At 37.4% G+C, this 6176-nt stretch overlaps 2 long non-coding RNA genes across 2 annotated transcripts; one reads left to right on the forward strand and one right to left on the reverse strand.

The window, feature by feature from the left end:
• The first annotated feature begins 3049 nt into the window (after positions 1–3049).
• Positions 3050–3919, forward strand: LOC129767629 (uncharacterized). Its single transcript, XR_008741551.1, has 3 exons — positions 3050–3194; positions 3262–3359; positions 3432–3919. It is a non-coding gene; the product is annotated as an uncharacterized LOC129767629 (long non-coding RNA).
• Positions 3920–4858: 939 nt separating this feature from the next.
• Positions 4859–5840, reverse strand: LOC129767628 (uncharacterized). The gene is made up of 3 exons (XR_008741550.1): positions 5797–5840; positions 5282–5730; positions 4859–5223 (listed from the first exon to the last, which is right to left on the reverse strand). It is a non-coding gene; the product is annotated as an uncharacterized LOC129767628 (long non-coding RNA).
• Positions 5841–6176: the final 336 nt, after the last annotated feature.

Here is a 6176-nt window from a genome sequence, read left to right on the forward strand (position 1 = left end):
AACACATTTCGATGAGAACAAAAGTCCCCCTACTTCCATGTATTTGCAATGCCGATTTCCCCAAGGCTGCTTGGTTTTGATGGCTGTGTTAGGGAAACCGTAAATCGGGCCAATCAAAACGATGCAGTTAGGGCGTTTAGATAACGCCTAATATTTTACAGTTATTCAATTGTTTATCTAATGAAAAACAACATTTTGTTAGTTGCGATAGATGCGTAGAAATATTCCCTATCAAGTGATGCAAACATCTTTCCGATCCAGTAAGAAATGTTCGAGTTATAAGCATTCGGAATCTTTCATTTTTTCCTACATGTTCTGTGTTTAGGTTTTCATTTTACCCTCCATATATTCCGGTTAGACGTAGTCCCACGTCAAAATATAATTATTAGAAAATCTATGGAATTCCGTGAAGAGTCATGTATGAATTTCACTTTTCTTTTAGCAAAACAATTTTTATTATTCATGTAATGCAACATGTAATCCTCTTTTAGCGTCGATTTCTTGTTGTAGCGGCGTCGATAGCTTTATTGTATTGGGGCCATCACCTGTTTCTGTAAATTCTCGCTTGTTGTGTGCTAGTGTTTTCTTCACCTTTCCCCTCATGTCAATCCAAATCTGTAATTTGAATAAAATCATTATTGTAAAGAAATTCAAAGAGTATGATAAAATTTACTTATGAAAGTTATGTGTATCGTAAAAGAAATACTTTCTGCCATTCTGAACCTAGATTCATTGGTGGTCTCAGCGCATTAAGTTCCTCTCTGGATTCCTCCAACTTTTCCTACACCGGGATTATATTAGAACTGCCTCCACAAAGATCTCGAGCAATGTCTACGTTCGCTTCCATTGTTTCAAGGAGCCGTTCAAACTGGTGGTGATTTAGTTTTTGACGTAGGATTACGTCCTTCGGGAACATATTGGGGTACAAATCGAAAATTGAAAATCGAGCACATCGTGAAAATTGTCCAATTTCAAACGCTTATTGTTCAGTCATTTCATGATGGATTGATGATATTTTTGCGTCAATCGATTTCAGCACTCCATAACATTTTTTTATATTGAAGAAAATAATATATGTCATTAAACTAACTATCAAACAATTCAAAAATCTCAACCCATATCCTAACGGAAATACCCTGATTGGTCGAAATTGACGACACATGCGGCGGGTCCCTAACAGAGACATCAAAACCGAGCTGTCTGGGGGAAATTGGCATTGCAAATACATGAAAGTCGGAGGCATTTTTACATTGCAAGTAAGGTGAGTGATACGATTCATTCTAGCAAATTAAATTTGAATTTGGAACTTTAATGTTGGTTGCCTCGTGAAATTTCATATCAATGACCGATCGTATATTGTGAAAAATTTAGCAAAAAACTATATATAATATATGGTAGCAGTTGTGTTAAAAATGACTTCATATATGAAAAGATTTATTTCAATTTTCATAAATAAATACCAAGCGCTCGAGAACGGGTCGTTTGGTTTAAGCTGTCTGTTTTGTTGTGTTCATTTTCACTCAAGAAAAGTTTTTACGGCAAGAAAAATTGGAAAAGTGAAGAAACATTAGAAAAAGTGATTTTCCATATACTCTACATATAGTATTAGTTGTTGTTAGTCCAATTAAAATTCGCATTGGGTGAATAAACATTTAGAAAGTAAAAAATTATAAAAGAAAATTACCTTTTCCAATTCAGATATGTTTTCTCTATATTAAAGAGACATGTTTTTACTGATGAGAAAAATTGATAATTGTGTTCGGTATTGGTAATTATCTTATATTACATTGGTGAGTTTTTTTTTCTTTATTTCATCCATACATAACACAGGAGTCATCTCGTCTAGGATCACAGAGGACGATTTTCATCATATCTCGTTCCACTACGGTATCTTTTATCTGATACGCACTATTCAACGACTGTTTACCATCCTTCTGTCATCATCACTCGGTAAACACTGGTGAAGTGAACAAACAATACTCAACAACTAGACAAAACGACCCTTTTCAGAACGACCAAATCATTATCAAAGAGTTGGACGATGTAATTCTTCAAACATATCCAAAATCAACAGATAGCCTAACGGAATCCTACGTCAACTATGCGGTCGTGTCATTCACAACCCTCTTGTGACTTTTTTTTCTTCCTCCACTCATTTTCAGCGCATATTTGCTGGAAGTAAATTCTGCATTGTAAGTTATAACATGATTAATGTAAATAATGCTGGATTGAACACTTACCTTGTATAGACTATTCTGGCAGCACCGTAAAACAAATGCTGATCGAAACAAACGAACATGTGTTGCAAATTGCATATATTGAAGCGTTTCTGAAATGTTTCCCAAAGGCCGATTACACATTATCCGGTTTCCGCCGGACCGGTTTGAAACCCAAATGGCAAATTTCGACCGTACCAATCTCTTTACGGCGCCTTGATACAGCCGTCTACTGCGACTGCAATGTCCGTTGACCGGACAAACATTATACGCGATGACAGTAGTGTTGTGTCGACATCTGGTGGAGACATCAGTTTGGGAAAGCAAACCATTATCTATAACATTTCAGACCATTAGACAGTTTTAAGTTGTTCAAACTTTGAATGAAAATTTTTACTTCGTATTATGTGATTACTCAAAACACGTAGAACTAACTCTTACTTAATTATTTTTGTATAACTTTCCTGATATTTTCACCAAAACTCATCATTATAACATGAAATCGCTATCAAACACAATTCTTGTTCAGGGTTTTTTTCACTACTTGCGGAAGAACGTATTGCTCTATTACATAAAAACATATTTGTAGAAGAAAATGTTTATTTTCATTCATAATTTTTATTTTGTATACGAGTTTACTGCACCTGAAAATCCATTATCATTATCATTTCCCAAAAGCGGAGCACGAAGCTCCATACCATCAACTCGAATTGACAGTTGTTTGTCATGTGTGTTAGTATGAGTACAATTCAGGAAATTTATCGTCTCATGGATTAATATGTGCGAGCTATTGACGTTTGTTTGTTGTTTTTGAAATCAATTCAGAAGTCGGATGTGAAATGGATGCCGAACTTTTGCTTCTTTCTTTCGCTGCTGTGGAACAAATTCAGCGATGCAAGTTTCTGCTCAAAGTGAATCAATGGTCACAGGCGTACGAGGTCATCATGAGCCTTTTTGACAGGGACTATGTTATCAACGGTGGGTGGTGTCTTTCGACATATTGATCCAGTAATTTAATTAACATCTGTTTTTGCTTTGTCCACAGTCAACTTCCCTTATTTGGAATCGCTACTGAACGAGTTCAAATCTCCAAAAAGTTCATCAAAGGGCAGATTTTGAGCGACTATCGAGCTGAATGTGAAGGTTAGTTTTTGTTAGTTTGACACACCAAAAATAGCTCTCTCTACTAATATTTTTATTCGGATCTCCACACAGTTTGATCTGACCCGGGATGCTATCGACGACGATGTGACCTGAGGAACTCGAGCCCCAACTATCCGATCTGTGCTCCGTCATCAAGAAGTTTCCCTGTCCGACGCCGAAACATCGGCTCTGTCAGAGCGAAACCATCCAGCGGTTGGCATATCTCATTCGACATTCTCCGCTCAGGATCGGCATATTAACAGCTGTGCGTTCATGCGAAATGCGCTCGACAAAGCGACCTTTGCCCTGGGAGTACGTGCTCGAGAAATTGCGGCTTATGCTAAACGCGTTTCTGGGCGAGGATTTGCGGAAGTATGAGATAGTGTTTGAAGGAAAATTTAGATGTTAATTTTAGTTTAGTTTAGATTATTACTGCAATAGTGAAATAAAAATACACTCAAGAATAAATGAATGGGCACACATTCTATCGTAGGCAAAAAATCTATTGTAAAAATATATAGCATCAGAGCGATTGAAATGAATCATGATATTTGTGTATGTTTGGGAATAAAATAATTTGGCATATGGATAAGTACAGTGCAACTGGACTGGAGTTAGTTTTTATAATACTGTTTACGACAACCAAGTTTTTCTGTTTAGTAAGTTATTTATATTTGGTTATCATTGCAAATTCACATCCCACGGAAAGATTAGATCACAAAAAAAAGATATTGTCACGCCGTCAACACGCCCGGTATATGGCTGGATTTCTCCAAGAGTGCCACAAAAAATGTTTGGCGAGAAGTCTGAGCGGAATTATTATGGTGGTAAAACGGTTTACTCCTTTCCCGTTAGCTCCGCCAGAGACCTTGTCGTGTGAGCAGTTCCCATGTACCCCTAGTACATACTCTGCGCCCATTTTGATTCCTGCGCTTCCAAATCTTATTCTTGGATAAATCTTTTTCCTAGAACGATTGTATATTCAGAACAAACAAAAATCAAAATCGAAAACAGCTTGCATGTAGCAGGAATATTTGCAGCAATGTGTATGTGAGAGATGCACATTTTTGTGTAGCGTGAGGTGTCCTTCACATTGTTATCCGGTTATCCGTCCAAACCCAGCGGCGCTTTTTGAAACCGGTCCGGCAGAAACCGGATAATGTGTAATCGCCCAAAGGGATGCAAGCCAAAACAAAATAATTCTCTGAAGATATGCAACAAGTGAACCAAACAACTCGAAAAGTTCTGACACATGCATCGATACCCAGTCTACATTGTTGTGCCAAATCGGTCCCAACAAATGGTGTCGACAACGGTACCGATGTCGTGCCATTTTGCAATGATTTTGTCGACCTATCCTTCGTATTTGACAACCAATTACGAGCCAAACCTGTGCCAATCTGGCTCCGTGTCGACCGAACGGAAAACTGCTCGATCCTTGTTATGGCTCTATTTTTATTTGAGAAAAATAAAACAAAAAATTAAATTTATGTTGTTTACTGATATTTATTATTTTTATAAATTTATACAGTTATATTATGTTTACCCCCCCGACACTACATTATAAATACTTTAAACGGATTGACTAACATTTATGGTAAACAATCTAAAGCTAAACATTTTCGACTATCAATAATTAATTATATCAGTTTTGAATTTTCGCAATATTTCTTCATAGTCTCGCCGTAGGACCCAGCACGACCGTTTCCAACGCTATCGGGTGATTTCTATCGTCATCAGGTACATCTCAAGAGATGTAAATTTCATCATCGGATATTTGGTAGCAATCAGCTCAACTATCGTTATCGCATTCTGCAATACCTGGCCTCGACAACATTAACAGTTGAGACGGTAGAGTTTGTTTCTGGAATAATTTAACCAAATCAATAATATGAAAATAAATTATTCCCATTCGTACTTACGCGTCTTGAGCTTCAATGTTCTTGATAAAGTTGTTGTTGGGTTATCGAGTGCGCTACAGTGTAATGATTCCACCAGTCAGTTTATGTTTATAATCACGACGTTCGATTGCACATCACTGATATGCCGGGGTCATCCATCATCTCCATCGATGTTGTCATTCATTCAATACATCATCGGACTACGAAAATTCGACACTCTGTCGAAATGATTTTCCTGCCACCACCATATTTTTGTAATCACAGATGTTTCTGCTTGAATATGTCCTCTAGGTGTTCGGCGTTTGTCGCATTTTTAACATAAATCAACACATAACGATTTCCTCCATCGTGCACATCATTGGAACATTTATGCTGTTGATATGTTGCTTTGCTACTTCTGACGCGATTTCAACGAGTATTAGGAATATGATACCAGCGGCGGCTTGTTTGTCTGTATGCTGAATCTGTTTCTGAAATTAAATGAAGAATATAATATTTATATTGCAAAAATGTAAATAAAAGCTTTTTATACTTACACAATTTGACTCTCGATACATTCTCTGTTGTGTTTCCAATGACAGCTTAGAGAGAAAGAGAGAAGGCAAATTCTACAGTGATGCCGTTTCGCTCAGTACTCGTTATCACGAATATTTATAGCTGAAGCTGTAGGCAGTGCTGCTTGCGGGGGGCAGAGCGGGGTTAGATTCCGGCACTTTTGTAGCACTTTATGGGGCTCGGTCGGCATCGGACCGATAACCGCTCGAAAATAAGTTAGAGCGGGTAGTTATCACTCGCTCGGTGCTATCGAATTGCTCGATTTCTATAATAGTAAAATAGAGCTAACGAGCAAAATTCTTATCGCCTCGATTTCTATAATAGGGCCTAATATTCCATTTAATTAATCGTATGTTTTAGA

This window comes from Toxorhynchites rutilus, chromosome 2, assembly GCF_029784135.1.
Source record: "Toxorhynchites rutilus septentrionalis strain SRP chromosome 2, ASM2978413v1, whole genome shotgun sequence".
Taxonomy (NCBI): domain Eukaryota; kingdom Metazoa; phylum Arthropoda; class Insecta; order Diptera; family Culicidae; genus Toxorhynchites; species Toxorhynchites rutilus.